Genomic DNA, 18,126 nt, shown 5'->3' with positions numbered 1-18,126 from the left:
ATCTTCACATATTGTTGTATCCAGGCTACGTTGATAATCGTGACAAAAACTAATACAGCGAATACTTCACCATATGGGATGTACGTTCAGTGAAGTAAAAAATACTTATCTTCCTCTTTGCTGTGACAGCTGATTTCATAGATAATCTGGAATTCTTTCCAACTGCAGACCTCACAGGTGATACGTATGATAGTGAACTTTACACATGCACCATTCTAAATAATACTGTTTATCACATTGTTAGAACCGACGACAAACATGGATTCTGCCTCAAAATCTGATGAAGGATTGACATGCTGGCTACAAAAATCTGCCACTATTTACACTAACACTACAATAGGTTAATTGTTATAAACAGACCTTAAGTCACTTACAATTATAAGTTTTACATTGAGCTGACATTTCTGATGGCAAAACACTTCTGATTTACAGTTACATAATTTTAAATACAAAGGTCAGAGTCATTTTTATGTTTCCACAATGAAATACGAGATGTTCAGCTCAACAACAATTTAGTTACTTCTTGCTTTACTTATGGTCTAACTAGTTAATAAAAACAGGGTTCCTAGCATGTACTGTGAGATGGAAGTAAATATGGAATTTTGTAATATATGCAAAACTTATATGGTTATCAAAAAGTTAGATTTATTTACATCTCCTTATAATGAATTTACACTTCTCACATATTAACTTGTTTCTGTAGCTTGTCTTAATATTACATTGAAATACGATTGTATTACTGTCTGATAAATTACAATGCATCACTCTTTGTTTGTGATCATCTTTTCTTCTTTTTTTAATTATAAAAGGGCCATATATTCTAAGTCATTCCTATCAACATCAGCAGTGCGTATCAATACACAGGACATTACTACATAGTTACTATTTTCATAATGTTTCGCTAACATGATTCTTACTCACGTTAGGCTATTTTGTATTATTGTCTTTTGGCCCTGTTTGCTTCTATGATTACATGTACTTACTAGCGAAGTCAATATATGCATCAGATCTTGGCATCACTATTTAGTAAGTGAATATCCTATGTGACTTCCGAAATGGTCAAAATCATTTGTTGTGCTTCTCAACCACATAAAAGATTTGCACTATATAAAGACTAGGCAAAACTTTTACAACTACTGAATCACATGAGTGAGTTGACTTTTTTTCGAAAAACTGTATAATACATAAAACATTTTTTATCTTTCTTTTACATGCCAAAATTTATTGCTGAACAGAATAACATATTTCAAAAGATACAATGTTATGCAGAAAAATATTGTTAAACAAGATGTAGTAAAGTGTGGAGTAACATATATTAACGATCAGAAGACTTTCTCATCAAAATATTACATAATGTGAAAAAAATACTGAACAATCACCCAACACAATTTAGAAAGATATACAGTAAAATACAGAGTACCACTTGTTCAAAATACATACATGACATAGGATACATTTTTCAAAGACAAAAGGCACAGAATAAATAACAAAATGGCATTCAATAACAAATGCAGTAAATACATATGGACTACACAAAATTTAACTTTCCACTAGATTGGTCCCCTTTTTATAAAGAAATACCATGCACAGTGTTTGCTCACTTTTCAAAATTGACTTCTTAAAAGTAGGAAGTGAATGTTTTATGTTCAAGGATTAACTCAAGCTATGTCTCCAAGTTTATTCACAGAGTTCACCCATTTCGAAGATTTGAATATGAGTTTATGTTTAATCCCGCCGAAGACTCAAGAAATCTGTCTTTCTTCTTTATAAACCACCTACCTTACCACAAACACAGAGAATCCATCCTTTTTGCAATAAAACATCTATTCTATCACAGAATCAGAGGATCAGTTCACTTGTTTAAATTGTAAAAATATTTATGTACAAATCTTTAAGTATTAGGAATCATCAATCCTATTTTTAGTTGGTGCATTTCCCTGTAAGCAAAAACATATATAGTTAAACAAAATGATATATCTATTTTTAATAGTTTGCACTTTATAAATTTGAAAGGTAAAGTCTTTTCTCTCTCAGGAACATGTAGTGTTGATCTGTGTTTTTCATGCACAACAGAGTGTATCAGATTTTCAAATAAAATCCTACTCCACATCAATCCTCAACAAAATCTCTTCAATAAGGTTTTGTTTCTCACAGAAACTGGTAAAAAGTAAATAGCTTTGTCACAGACTTCCCAGTCCAAACAATGGTAGTGTCAGTTTGCCTTCAAGTGTATCTGTGTAGTTAGTAGTCAGTCTAGTAATGTTAAGAATGTCTTCACAAAATCTTGTCCACTTAAGAGCATAGTATAAGTAGATGTCTTAAAATTAGAAATGTTAAATGTTATAACTTCACTTCCAAAGTCAGTTCTCACTTTCCCTTCATCTCATCACGTGCTAATGAAGAAAGCATAAGTTCCAGCATTTCATCCTACCTAGCACAGCCTCTCTTAATTTACTGTAATGAGTCTGTACTGATATGTAAGGAAATATCTTCATACATGTCATTGTGTTTTTCAATACTGTCAAATCTCTACAGCCTCAAAATACACTCCTGGAAATTGAAATAAGAACACCGTGAATTCATTGTCCCAGGAAGGGGAAACTTTATTGACACATTCCTGGGGTCAGATACATCACATGATCACACTGACAGAACCACAGGCACATAGACACAGGCAACAGAGCATGCACAATGTCGGCATTAGTACAGTGTATATCCACCTTTCGCAGCAATGCAGGCTGCTATTCTCCCATGGAGACGATCGTAGAGATGCTGGATGTAGTCCTGTGGAACGGCTTGCCATGCCATTTCCACCTGGCGCCTCAGTTGGACCAGCGTTCGTGCTGGACGTGCAGACCGCGTGAGACGACGCTTCATCCCGTCCCAAACATGCTCAATGGGGGACAGATCCGGAGATCTTGCTGGCCAGGGTAGTTGACTTACACCTTCTAGAGCACGTTGGGTGGCACGGGATACATGCGGACGTGCATTGTCCTGTTGGAACAGCAAGTTCCCTTGCCGGTCTAGGAATGGTAGAACGATGGGTTCGATGACGGTTTGGATGTACCGTGCACTATTCAGTGTCCCCTCGACGATCACTAATGGTGTTGGCCCTGTGTGCCTCGGTTGTATGCAATCCTGATTGTGGAGCTCACCTGCACGGCGTCAAACACGCATACAACCATCATTGGCACCATGGCAGAAGCGACTCTCATCGCTGAAGACGACACGTCTCCATTCGTCCCTCCTTTCACGCCTGTCGCGACACCACTGGAGGCGTGCTGCACGATGTTGGGGCGTGAGCGGAAGACGGCCTAACGGTGTGCGGGACCGTAGTCCAGCTTCATGGAGACGGTTGCGAATGGTCCTCGCCGATACCCCAGGAGCAACAGTGTCCCTAATTTGCTGGGAAGTGGCGGTGCGGTCCCCTACGGCACTGCGTAGGATCCTACGGTCTTGGCGTGCATCCGTGCGTCGCTGCGGTCCGGTCCCAGGTCGACGGGCACGTGCACCTTCCGCCGACCACTGGCGACAACATCGATGTACTGTGGAGACCTCACGCCCCACGTGTTGAGCAATTCGGCGGTACGTCCACCCGGCCTCCCGCATGCCCACTATAAGCCCTCGCTCAAAGTCCGTCAACTGCACATACGGTTCACGTCCACGCTGTCGCGGCATGCTACCAGTGTTAAAGACTGCGATGGAGCTCCGTATGCTACGGCAAACTGGCTGACATTGACGGCGGCGGTCCACAAATGCTGCGCAGCTAGCGCCATTCGACGGCCAACACCGCGGTTCCTGGTGTGTCCGCTGTGCCGTGCGTGTGATCATTGTTTGTACAGCCCTCTCGCAGTGTCCGGAGCAAGTATGGTGGGTCTGACACACCGGTGTCAATGTGTTCTTTTTTCCATTTCCAGGAGTGTAACTTCAAAACATTGAAAGTTCTTAACAGTGTATTAATATATGTGAAGATAAACGTATAACTGCCTATCCGAGTGTCCATTTCAGCTCACAATATTGTTCATAAGTAGCAGTGCCACATCTCTTTTTCTCTTACTCACCAACATTGGAAATTTCAAGTTCAGAGTTCGTATATAATTATCACGAAGTATCGTAAGTATTTTTTAAAATAATCTTCAGTAATGTGATAGTGTTGTAGTATAAGTCATAGACAATCATAGACATCAAAGCATAGTATTTTTGCCAGAAGTATAAATGTATTCTCCCTAGCTTCTCTTTAAGTCAACAATGTTATTACAAGATGCAGCTGCAAATTGTGTGGTGTGTCAATGTACTATGCATAAAATTCTTAAAAAGTACGTTTTCCTCCAATATACGGTATAAAAAAAATCAAGGGTAGTAGTAAACTAACTAAAGTATCTTCACCATCAACAGATGTTCCAAATGCATTGCCAGACATGGGGCCAAATATAATCAGTAAGTTTCTTCAACAATCATACAGTCAAAGTCTATGTGTTACACACACACACGCACACACACACGAATGTTCTTGTAAAACTACCTTACAACATGTCACAATAAGAGAATCACAAATCAAGGAAAATATTTTCCCATAGCTGAATGAGATGGCATCAGAGAACAAATGTAACTAAATATAACCTAACTGCAGTACCAGTGTCTAATATATGAGACGTCTGGAACTTGTAATTGAGTCTCATAGACATACACTTAATAACTGATAAACAAGTTGCATTAATATGTTTATGAACCTTCAAGATACATAAAGTGTAGTAAAGGTGTTTGTACAACTCTGTGACATGAGTGTAGCTGCATAAGAAAATGACACATGGCCTTATGTAAGCCACATACATGATGCATAAAGCATATGCTTCTCCTGACATAGAAGGACAGAAAGAAACTCTTTTTAAAATTTCATCTATTATCGTAACATAAAGGAACAAAGAAAAATCAAAGTATATATCAGTGTTTACATTAATTAATAAATTTTGTAGCTTCATTAGGATCACATTTCTGAGACAAAATGGTTTTCCCTATTTGCAGTAGATGAGCTGATATACATTGTGATAAGAATTTCCCACGGCCTCAAATGAGCCAATGCATATGTCGAAGAATTTTTTGATTCCACTGTTTATGAATTTAGATTTTGCATAACCACATAGCCAACTCTGCACTGACTGTGTTTTGACTTACCATCATGTGTTTGTTTTCTTTTGTTGCATTGTTGCTTCATAATTTCCCTAACAACATCCTCACTCTCTGCTGCTCAGATGTATTTGCACAGTGAATATTCTGTTAACTCTTTCATCAATTATGCAGATTGTTTGTCATAGATTATTTCATATGGTGAGAAACATGTGGTGGTATGCAGCAGATGTCTATGATATCCTAAGACTTTTCAATATTTTCTGACAAGTTGATTTGGGCCTTACTACAAGAGACCTTGCACAGGTGGTCTGTTTCCCACTAGTATCTTTCTGTTGGATTACAGAATGGAGAGTAGAGTGAGGTGAAAGTATGTTTCATGTTGTGGTCACTTGTAAACTGCTTGCAGGTTTTGGATGTGAACTGGCTTCTATTATACGAAAGTAAAGGTCTTGGTGTACCAGTAATTGTGGGTTACTCTTAGAATTATTTTCTTGTTGGTTGTGTCCTTTGGGAGACAAATTTTAATGAAGTTCAAGAATGGGTCTACCATTACAAAAATGTAGCGATAACCCCCTGTTGATCTGGGTAATTATCCATATAAATCAACGCCCATGAGGTTCCTTTGCATATCACTCATTACCATCTGTAAATGATCATTATTGGTGTGATTATCAACTTTGACACACTGACAACTGTCACAGGATGTAAGGCACTTTGCTACTCTATGGACAATGTTATAAAAACAGACGCAATTGTGTATTCTTTTTTTAGTGCACTTAAGGATCCCACAATGATCAAACCCATTATGAGTATAAAGCATTTAGGAGTCTGTGTACTTTCCAGGTCAGAAAAGCTGCCGCCTGTCAGGGTCAGGGCTGTGCCTGTAAGAAAGAATCCCCTTTAAAACATGGTATTGGTGTAGTACTTTTTCATGGCCTTTTTCTGCTTATAACTTTTTACCAATTTACTTTTGTCACCATGATTCCGATTACATCTGAGTTGACTGCAAATTCTTCTAATATACTTTTCCTCTTTCACCCCCGTTATATAAATCGTGATGAAGCTTTCTCTTGATTCACATCTACAGCCTCATTTACGTTTTCCACTGTTAGTCTGGTTAAGGCACCAGCCACTATGTTGTCAGTCCCTTTTCTGTATTCCACAGTTAAACTGTTGGAGAAAATAGTCTATCAAGTCATTCTAGTGTGACAGAGTTTGCATTCTTTAATATAGCTTAAGGATTCCTGACCTGTATATACCTTCACTTGATGACCTAATAAGAAATTCCCAAATTCTTTATTTCAGAATACTGTAGTTAAAAGTTTTTTTTCCGAAACAGATTACTATTTCTTATGTTTTTTTAAGTGTCCTACTTGCAATGGAAACTGCATGGAGCATATTAACGCTGTCTATTTCTTTTTCTTGCAGTACATGGACTCCCAATTCATAATCACCAGTGTCAGTTGTAAGGCAAAAAGGGATGGATCAGACAGGTCTGTGTAATATCTCACTGTTATCTAACTGTGCTTTGATGTTATCAAATGCTGATTGACATTAGACATCCAACTCACACACAGTGTTCTTTTTAAGCAATTTATTGAGACATGGTGCTTTTAGTGCTTGTATTTTCATGTATTTGGGAAATAACTCTAATAAACAAAAAATTAGTTGTTTCTTAGTGCTGGAAGGAGGGAAAGAATCAAACGTAGCACATGATCCTTGTCACAGAGAACGCCATCTTTAGTGATATTATGTTTCAGAAACTGAAGATATTTGAGAGCAAATTTATGTTTAGATAGCCTCAATGTCACTCCTCCCTCTCTCGTTTTGTTACCAATTTCCTTTAAGTTTCGCATATGTCTTTTCCAAGTCTTGGCTGAGAGTAAAATCTCATCTGCATATGTAGTCAGTTTTTCTAATGTGTTTTTAAGGCTTCAGTCTGTATTTAATCATCTAGAGGTTTGTTCAGATGTACCAATGTTTTTCTTTGCTTTTCACAGAAGGTCTTCATACTGCCATTGACTTCGCTAATACAGGGACCATTTAAAAGCTCTGTCTTGATTCTTGCCTCTTTTGTGTCAAACCAGAATTTACCCAGCAGAGCTTTCTCAGAATCTGTAAAAATCATATTTGTTTGAACGTGTTGATTTGCCCAGACAAGTTCTTCACTATCCAGAACTTTTAGGACAAACTTTATCTTCAGCCTATCAGACATGGAATTGTTGAAGTTACCTTTACACTGAAAATCAAATCTACAGGACGAGTCTTGTTCTCATTAGAGGAAGTTTTTATGATGATGTTGCTCGAACCACTATTGTTACTGGAAGAACATACTTTGGTAACCATACTTTCCTCAATTTCACCAATGTCCTTTTGTACATGGCTAACTTTAGTTAAACAAGTATCAACACTACTTTTTACAGTTAAAATATCGGAACTGTAATGTTTTTCAGACCCTCTTCATCTAAAATTTAAAACTTTCTTATTTTATCAACGAAAATTTCGCTATTATTATTTGCCTGTCACCTTCAGCTGAAAGGTCATTATTAACTTATTCTACTTTTTTGTTAATCTATTTTATCCAGTATCACACTTCTGCTTTTCATTATCAACAACGTTTATTGTTCTACATTTTCAACAAATTTGGTGGTATTGGTAATATCTATTTCGGCAGTATTGAATTTCCCTTTAAAAACTTTAAGGCCCTCATTCAGTTTTTCTTTAGCTTGCTCTAATCTGTCAAGCTTTCAATCCTGTTGATCAAGCTTTTGACCCTGCTGATAAATTTTTTTACACTCTTTGGTGGGTGACTCATTTAAAAGTTAGGATATCATTTCAATTAATTTATTTTAACCGTTAGTGACCTCCTGATTAGTGAACCCATGAGAAGGAGAACCAACACTATTTGTCTCACACCTTGCAACCCCAGTTTATGATTGATTATCAGTTAAATATATTTTCTGGATTATCTTCACCTCCCCCCCCACTACGGCTTTCACAATTTACTACGTCATACATGATAGTTTTGCATCAGTCAAAATAAACAACTATAAAATAGATTTCGTATTCACTTTTTCTTTCACAAAACCTCCTTTTCCACCTTTGCACTGCTCTTGGCCTTCAAAAAATGTGTTTCCAAGTATCTTCTGTATTCCGACTTGTGGAAACCATACCATGCAGATCAGGTTACACATCGGCTGTGGTACAAAGGTTGTGTATAGCTAGCTGTTGGTTGCTTTGATACAGATGTTGTCATCTGTTTCAATTAGAAATTACATTCCTAGTCAGTATGTGAGCATCCTTGGTGAACCTGAAAATTGATATTAATACCAACTCTGCAGTGTGGCTTACTCTGAATCCCAGCTCCTCCACCACTTTGTAACATTATGCTGCTTCAAAATGTGCTGAAGTATAAAAGACTTAGTCACTGTTCATGACAAAACTAATAGTGTGAATAGTTCATCAGATGGGGGTGCAAATTCGGCGAAGTACGAATATTTACCATCTTCTTCTTTTCTTCGTTGCTGGAACAGCTGATTCTAGTAGATAATCTCGAATTCTTCTGATATGGAGACCTCACATATGATATGTATAATAATCAGTTTACAGATGCATCATTTTAAATAATACCGTTTATTATCTTATTGTTAGGACCGACGACAGAGATAGATTCCGCGTAAAAATCTCTTGGAACACTGATACGTTGCCTACAAAATTCTGCCAGTATTTATAGTAAACACTACAATTGTTTAATTGCTATAAACAGACCAAGTGACTACAATTAGAAGTTTTACATTGAGTTGACAATTCGGTGACAAAATGCTTCTAATTTACAGGTTCATGTTTTTAAATACAATGGTCACAGTAACTTTTATGTCTCTGTAGTTAAGCACAAGATGTTCAGTCTAACAACAGTTTGTTTATTTCTTACTTTACTTGTGGCCAAACTAGATAATAAAAAGAGTTTCACCGTCTATTGAGACATGAAATTAAATATAGAATTTCGTGATATAGGCAGAACTTATGTACCTGGCTTGATAAGCACAAAGTCACAATTGTTTACTTTTCCCAACAATGTCCACATGACGAATTTTACATTTTTAACTTCTTAACTTGTTTCTGTAGCTCTAAATACGTGAAAAGTTTGCGAATATTTAATAGAAATGCATTTGGCTTAATATTACATCGAAGTATGATGGTAATAATGTTTGGCAAATTACTATGCATCACTCTTTGTGTGTGTGTGTGTGTGTGTGTGTGTGTGTGTGTGTGTGTGTGTGTGTGTATGTATGTTCTTGTGAATTACAAAAGAGCAAGATAATCTTATTCATTCCTGCCAATGTCAGCAGTACATTTCAATACATAGGACAGTACTACATAGTTACTGTTGCCAAATTGTTTCCCAAAGGTGATTTTTTACTTATGTTTGGCTATTTTGTATTATAGTCTTGGTACTGTTTGCATCTGTAGTTACAAGTATTTGCTAGTGAATTAAATATATGTATCAGATCTGGGAATCAGTATTTAGTAAATGAATATCCCATATGTGACTCCGGATATGGTAGAAATCAGGTGTTACACTTCAAATCTCACTCAGTTTAAATCTCTTTACAGAATGTATTTAGGAGCAAATGTTTCGTCGAACATTGATAAAAATACAGAGCTGACTTGTGACCAAATGAAGGGGTTTAAACTTAGATGTTTCGATTGCGAGTGCTCAACATATATTCAAGATCTTTGCTTTCAGTGAGAATGTGGTAAGTTATTTACAAGCACTTGACTGAAATTGTGTTAGAGATAACAAAATTCCGTCTATTGCTCATCTTGCATCAAACTTTCCGAGTTTGATTAAAAGTGACATTCAGGGAAGTGACACTGAATGGAGGTTATTGAGAGACTGCAAAAAAGAGTATTGAATTGGCTGGATTCAGGAATCATCATCTTGGACAGTTTCCAGCCACTGGCTGGGTCTGTCGGGCACACAAGCCTCTCCATCGTGTTCTGTCTTCCCACCATTCACCCTCTTCCACCTTCGTCCAGTTCTCTCCTCTTCTCATCACACATTCCTTCACTCCCTTCACCAATCTATCTCTTGGTCTTCCTCTGGGCCTCTTCCCCTCCAGTTGCAGATCAAACATCCTCTTTGGAATTCTTCCCTCATCCATTCTCTTCATGTGTCCATACCACTGCAGTCTTGATTTTTCTATCCTGTCCTGTACTGGTTCCTCCTTTAGTATTTCCCTCACATACACATTTCGCAATCTGTCTCGTCTTGTTACACCCAACCTGCTCCTCTGGAACTTCATTTCACTAGCCTGTATTCTACTTTTGCCGCTTTTGTGCATTACGCATGTCTCACTTCCGTATGCCAATATGGGGACAAAGTAGGTTCGGTATATAATTCCCTTGGATTTCTGTGGTACCTCCTTGCTCCAAATAAGCCCCCTAATGCATTTGTAGAACTGCCCTGCTTTTCTGCACCTTTCATTTATTTCCATTGCGTTTCCCCCCTTACTTTCAATCACGCTTCCCAGGTACTTGTAGTTTTTCCCCTCCACAAGTTATATCCACATTTGGCCTATTCTTCTTCCTTGTTGTGACAATTATTTCACTTTTCCTTGCAGAGAAATGCATTCCATATTGTGCTGCCGTTGCCTCCTACGCATCTAACTCCTCTTGCACCTTCTTCTCGCAATTTCCCCATAACATCAGGTCATCGGCAAAAAGCACTGCTCCCATAAGTCCAACCTCTCGTCCAAGTCGTGGGAGATGGGCAACGGCACAAAGTAGGGGACTGCCTATAGGGGTGATGTACAGCGGGGACTTCGTGTGCCCCAGGACCGCTACGGTAGCTGAGAAGGCCCTATGGGAACCCTCAAACGTGACGGCTAACGGGGCTCTGGTGAAGCTGCGATAGGCCTAGCAAGCCAGTAGTGGATAAATCAACTGCTTTTAAAAAGGGAACATGTCTCGAATCACGGAACGGATTTAAAGGAAACCGACCAAGCAATGGAAAAGGATTACGAGATGGTTTACGACTGGGCACCTTAAACGTAAGGACTCTAACTGGGAAGTTAGAAGAAATTGTAAAAATGATGGAAAGGAGGAAATTGGACATCTTGGGACTTGCTGAGACTAGGTGGAGAGGAGTTGGTGAAAAACCACTAAGTAAAGGATGTAAACTGTACTGGATAGGGAATGAGAGGGGAGGAAATGGAGTGGCAATAGTGGTCAGAGAGGGTCTGCAGGAGGAGGTGGAGGGTATCAATGATCGAATGATAAAAGCCAGAGTACGGGTGAAAGGAAAAAGCATTGAAATCATCCAAGCATATGCCCCACAGGTGGGGTGTACAAAAAAGGAGAAGGAGGAATTTGAAGATGACATGCAAAAGCAGCTAAATGGAGGAAATCAGATTATAATAGGGGACCTCAATGCACATGTTGGCACAGACAGGAAAGGATTCGAGGAGATAATGGGACCAGAGGGCTGGGGGAACCGAAATAGAGAAGGAAAATTGTTGCTGGAATTCTGCAAGAGGAATGGGCTGGCGATCGCAAATTCCTGGTACAAGAAGAGAAGTAGTCACCAAATAACTTGGTACAGTGGGGACTGGTCCCAAACTTCAGTAGTAGACTATGTACTAGTGGATAGGCAGATGATGAGCAGCCTCACAGATGTTAAGGTCATTCTACCTGAGGCCTTAGACAGTGACCATCGCCTGTTGGTAGCCACCCTGAGAGAGAAAAAAGATAGGAGGGCAACAGATATACAGGAGAAAAGGTTGAAGACATGGATGCTGAAAGAGGATGAACGGAGGACCCAGTACCAGACACTGATCAGGAAGAAGCTGCCAAAGGAAGATCAGAGAACAGTGGAAGAAGAATGGGGAGATTTTAACAGGGCTCTAGTTGAGGCAGCTGAGACTGTGTGCGGAAGAACTAGCACAAAGAGGAGAAGTAGGGAAATCCCATGGTGGAACAACGTATGTAAAGAGGCAGTACTTCGAAAGAACAAAGCCTTCAGAGAATGGTTCCAGACCCGAACAGAGGAAGCTAGGGTAAAATATAAGGAAAGCAAGAAAGCAGCACAGACCATAGTAAGGGCGGAGAAGAAGAAGTGGATGGAAAAATGGACAAGAATGTTAGAAGAGGACAGTGAAGGGAACAAAAAAGTACTTTACACCATGGTAAGAAATAAGAGGAACGACAGAAGCGAGTGCCTGAGTATCATGGATAATAATGGAAGAGTTGTGGAGGAAATGCATGAGCTCAAAAAGATTTGGAAGGAGTACTTTGAAGATCTGTTGAATGCCGCCAAGCGGGTAACTAACAGCGATGGAGAGCCTAAGGCAGCAGACGATTATAATAGTGGGGAAATTGATGATCTAACTTGGAATGAAGTGGAAGAAGCCATAAAGAGGATGAAAGGGGGCAAGGCACCAGGTTGGGACGAAGTAACAGTGGATATGATACGAGCAGCAGGAGAAGTAGGAACCCAGTGGCTATACGGAGTGCTGGGGGTGGTGTGGGAGGAGAACAGAATTCCTGAGGATTGGAAGAAAGGAATTATAGTCCCGATCTTCAAGAAAGGGGATAAAAGGAGATGTGAGAACTACAGAGGAAACACCCTGCTATGCCACTGTGGAAAAATCTATGAAAAGATCCTGGAGAAGAGAATAAGAAGCAGTATTGAAAGTAGACTGCAAGAGGAGCAGTACGGTTTCAGACCGGGAAGATCAACAACGGACCTCATATTTGCGGTAAGGCAACTGCAGGAAAGGCACTATGAGTACGGGAAGGACTTAATCATGGCCTTTTTGGATATTGAGAAGGCGTATGACAGTATCTGTAGGGACAAGCTCTGGGATGTGCTGAACGCAAAAGGGATAGATGAAGAGATAACACAAAAAGTCAGAAAAATGTATGAGGGAAGTGAGAGTTGTGTGAAAGTGGGGAGGGAACGTACTGCATGGTTCATGCTGGAAAATGGGCTGCGACAGAGAAGTGCACTTTCGCCTTTGTTGTTTATTATTGTTATGGATGAAATCCTACAGCAAGTATCAGATGCAATTGGAGATCATAAAATGGATTCAGGAATGCTGCCCACAAAATGACACAGGGAGATGGGACACGTATGTCACCCAAGCCATGACGTTGTTGTTGTGCTTACTCCATTCGTTGGTCAGTGTTGAAAGAGTATTTTCGGCAGTAAACCAAAGTAATAACAGAGCACTAGCACGATAATCGGACTGGTATATTCCAGAATCAATACAAGGTTTCTATCCTGTTGTGGCTTTCTTATTGGCATGGAATTTCTACGTGTGATGATTAATTAGGATAGCTTCTGAAATGTTGCTTTGTCTTCTGAAATTTCAGGTCCGCCAATGACTTCAGTCGGTGTGGATATAGCTCTGTTGTACAGACTTCGTCATAACAAATATGCGCTTATTCAGATAAAGGTTCTGTTATTGTACGATCCACATCCCATATATTGGATTGTACTACAGGTATTTTAACTGCAAACCTTCACAATGGGTGACTTACACATTGTGTCAACTAGCTCGGTTAGCATCTGATAGACTTATCTTTAAAAACGGGTACCTTGTAGCAAACATTTTGCTATGAAAGCGAGAGAGGAGTGATGGGAATGGAGTCAGCACAGAGGGTTATATTCCTTTTGCCGACAGGCAATCTCTATGGAAGTAAGATTTGTGTTAGATACCGTGCATTGTCCTCTCGTGCTACATATTTCAAGTTCGATTTCAATAAAATTATGTAAAGTTCCTTATGCCTCTTAAATAAGCATAGATATTTTGCTTGATATATAAGATTAGAAACACTCTTTGTTCCACGTATCCATGGAAATAAGACAGTCATAATACATAATATGCATTTATATCAAAACAAAGTAGGTAATACCTCTTTCACCGATCCTAAGTGAAATACTCGTCTTGGATGTGGTGTAAGATGAAAAATCTTAAACATTTTGTCATTTGAGAGTGACATTCCAAATTATTCTAATTCGGATGTTTGTGTTAAGAAACAAAGCAACAAACAAAATACCATTGAATATCAGGGATTTTCAAAGTTCCAATTATGGGTGCATATGTAAATTTAGCGAAGTGGTTCAAAGAGTACTGAAGTGATTTGTCTGCTATGACCAGTGGAACATAGTATAGTGACTCACATCATATGATAACAGAGCAACGCATTAGCATGAAGTTTTGTTGCATTTTGAGAGAAAGGGTTACGAAGACTCAAGCAATGTTGGCGTCTGATAAAGATTGAGTAGGTAGATTTGCTCTCCATTTGCGCTCGCGAGTGGGCAACAACCTGTTGGCGATTTTATTGACTCGTATGTCAGATCAGGGTGGTTCTGCTAGTTCAGTTCGGAAGGTGCACCGTTCTCTGCATCACATTTCGAAGGCCATTGTAAATCTTTCAGATCATATAATGCTGCAAATAATCTAAGTAGAAGTGTAATACAGAGTGGGCAAAATAAATCTTGTCTGGAAAAATATCACGCCTCTTAAGGTAGGCAAACCAACTTGCATCATCTGTCCTGGGTACAGGTATTATATGTTGGGTGACCTAACTTAAAGCGCATGAAATATTTTTCGAGCCAGTTTAATTCTGTTCACCTTCTATATCGAAGGTGAGGTGATCGTTCATTGAATACAGAATCTAATTAGAGGGGAAGATGCACACCGATCCAGAATGATAATTTCGCTACACTAGCATCGATGAGAGCTGCAGTCATACACAAAAACAGACGGAAAGGTACACGCGAATTCAGAAAAACGAAAGAGAAACAATGCAAAAAACAAATAATGAGATCAGCAGTCCAAAATAACAATACTGTTCATAGAATGACTCGTCATTTTACTTGCATAATTTTACAGCATGAGTGACACATAGATACTGGAAAGTGACTTTCTAATGAGTGTGAAAGTAGGGAAATGTTAGGTAACGATGGGAACCAAATCACTTTAGTTCTCAAAATCTGATAATATTGAAAGATATGACGCCAATGCAGTGTAGGAGAACGTCAAACAAAGCAGATGAAATGGAAATGCACATTCGTATTTAAACATCAAATGGATCTTCCAAATAGCTTTTGTTACCACAATTGAACTTTGAATCACTGTAAGCTTTTATATTATCAATTTTATAAATTCAGCGAATTTAAGGAAGCAAATATTTTTTTAATAAATCTGATAGTTCGATCACAACTATATCGCAAACATATGTTTATACAAAATTTTTGGAAAAAATTGGCAAGAATTTATTGTACTGATTATTATTTTGCATAACTGTCCCCATAAAGTAAACAAAACTGGGAATCAGTAAGGAAAACTATTGGTCACCGGAAAACACTCTCTTGGTTCGGCAGGTAGAACATCAGCGTCAGTGGCGTGTCAGTGTATGATATGCTATCGTAGGACAACACATCACTTGCCGGAATTCCATTGTTGGCACTCTTAAGAGGCAGCAGTACGGGCTGTTCTTGAGTACATCTCACCTGGACTGATGGAAGACGCATCTCTTCATTTGCGTCAAATAACACGGAATCAGCATGATGGATGGCCTGCGCGTAATGCCATTGTGGAAGGAAATGCACTAAACCAACAATTCCCAAATTGATGGATAGAAGGGCAGTCCTGCTCAGAGATTTTTAACGCGGTTGCCGAACCTCATCCCCATGGTCTTTTCTGTCTTAGGACGTGTGAAAAATATGGTGTATCAGCAGGTTCCAACAACAATGGACAACACGAGAGCCCATATTACCAATAAATGTGCTGTAATAACATTGACAACAATGAGTCGGTCAGTGCTGGAGCGTGCACAGCAGTTTTTCCATGTAAACAGCGATCTCTTCGAACATACAATGTAGCGTTTCTGCCGTGAGGAATGTGGTTGCTAATCGGCGTTCATTTGGTGTGTTCCTGAGAAGATATATGTCTTTAGATACTATTGTATGGTTGTGTAATCGCTTCACAAAGTGCAAAAGTTAATTTGTTACGTAGTCATTAAAATTTTCCAGTGACAAGCCCTGTATGTGTCATGTATCATTATGTAATTGATGTTCAAACACGTACAACTACCATTTACCCATCTGTTAGATCCTTGAACAGCCATTAATAATTTTTATCCTGAACGGTGATATCTGGTTCTTCGTTACGGTCCAAGTGCGGTAGTAAAAATCGATAATATACGAACGAGAAAATCCTTTACTTATTTTCCATTGTGTGTGACTACTCATCCGTATTGTTTCCAGTCCACTTGATGAGAGTGTAAACAGCAGTAAGTACATCGTTTGTCGCATCTTAGTACCTCAATCACATCGCTACTATGAGCAACGTGGAGTTCACGCTTCCATCTCGGGATGTGCAATAGCGGCGCCTTTTTTTAATTTCAAGCGTCAAATTCGCTTCGAAATTTTTCATGATGAAATTGACGTACTGCGATGCAAACAAAGCCATTCTTTTTGTGATCTTTCATGCTATTCATTGCATAACAAATAATAATATATTTAAAAAACCTAAGTTTGTGTCGAAACTAATATTTACTTATGTTTCAGAATGTCTCGTAGTATTTACCTTCATGAGCCCCTGCCTTGCATTCATACCCGAGAAAGTCGTTTTTAAATGTCCGTTATTGCTCCAGAGAGCTTTGTGCTGAAACATGTAAGTGGGCCACCCTATATGTAAAAGGCGTATGATTTGGAAATTCATATACATACGGCTTTGAAAAATAAACCAGATACTCCCTGTAAAGTCGCACACAGATATTATTATCAAGAAATTCATAAATATAGGGCCTGGTTTTAAAAAAATGAGCCGGCTAAGGTCAGTGCTGGAGAGCTATAAACAGGTAGCGGAAAATGTATTCCTCTACAACATTTGTATTCTTTTTGGCCGCTGACGCACGCCTTCGCGATGGCGTTCGACTCGAAGGAAGCCGGTTTGAATCCTAGAGCAGGAAAATATTTACACCTCCAGTATTTGGGCGTTATGTGGATTACATTCTAAGCTATTTGCCAAACAGTATTCGAGTGAGCGCACGTGAAACTCTACTCGAGATGTGGCTCACTGTAGATCTCAGTTCTTTCTAGCCGATTCCAGGAAGCTGAGAATGGGAAAGGAAATTCCCAATGAGAAAAAATACAATAATATATTTTTCTTTTTAATTTTGATTCTTGAAGGCAGAGTGGACTGTTTGAGATGGGGGCCATTTTCAAGTAGAGACCTTTCCAGTCACATCCCAGCAAACAGGAATTGGGGCAGGGAGTGGCGGAGTAGCGAGGAGGATTCCAAACTGGGATTATATAAGATAGGAGTCAGAGTTCCAGCATGGCCACGACAGAAACCTCGCAACACTGTTGTAGAGTCCAGAGGGAATGGACTCCACAACATTATGCAGTATTTGAAAAACAAAACAAAAAAACAACTGCAACTAATTGAGCTAAAGAATACGTATTTTTGTTTCAGTCCTTTGACATAAAATGGAGATATATTCTGTAAAAGAAAAGTAAAAACCGAAGTGCCTCAAAGTGATTAGCGCCTTCACGCCCTTTTGTGTCGTTTCTTCGTCACCAATATGTAACTCATAATTACTGGTCAAAGATGTATTAAGTTCTCCCAGGTATAAATAGTACTCATCTTTGAAAACAAATGGAAGCTAATTTAAAAGAAGTTATGTTTGTAAGGAATACTGCTATCTTTAGTGTTATGACAATGCCATATTGTATTCCTTACATATCGCTGGTTTCTGGAAATCACGAAGTTGAGCGCCCTTTTCACAGGAGGAAGCACTATCTTTGTGCATAACGTCAACAGTGCACCAGGGCTACAGGTCACGCGCCGAGTTAGTGTGCGTAGAGTAGCTGGAAGGATTTACTAGAAAGCATGATTAAGTGTTGAAAGTTTTATGTTGATTCGTACGAGAAAATGGTTAAGTAATTTAGTTACTTCGCTGAAAGACGCGCGGGATTAGTTG

This window comes from Schistocerca americana, chromosome 6, assembly GCF_021461395.2.
Source record: "Schistocerca americana isolate TAMUIC-IGC-003095 chromosome 6, iqSchAmer2.1, whole genome shotgun sequence".
NCBI classification, from domain to species: domain Eukaryota; kingdom Metazoa; phylum Arthropoda; class Insecta; order Orthoptera; family Acrididae; genus Schistocerca; species Schistocerca americana.
Note: the sequence above shows the minus strand (reverse complement) of the source record.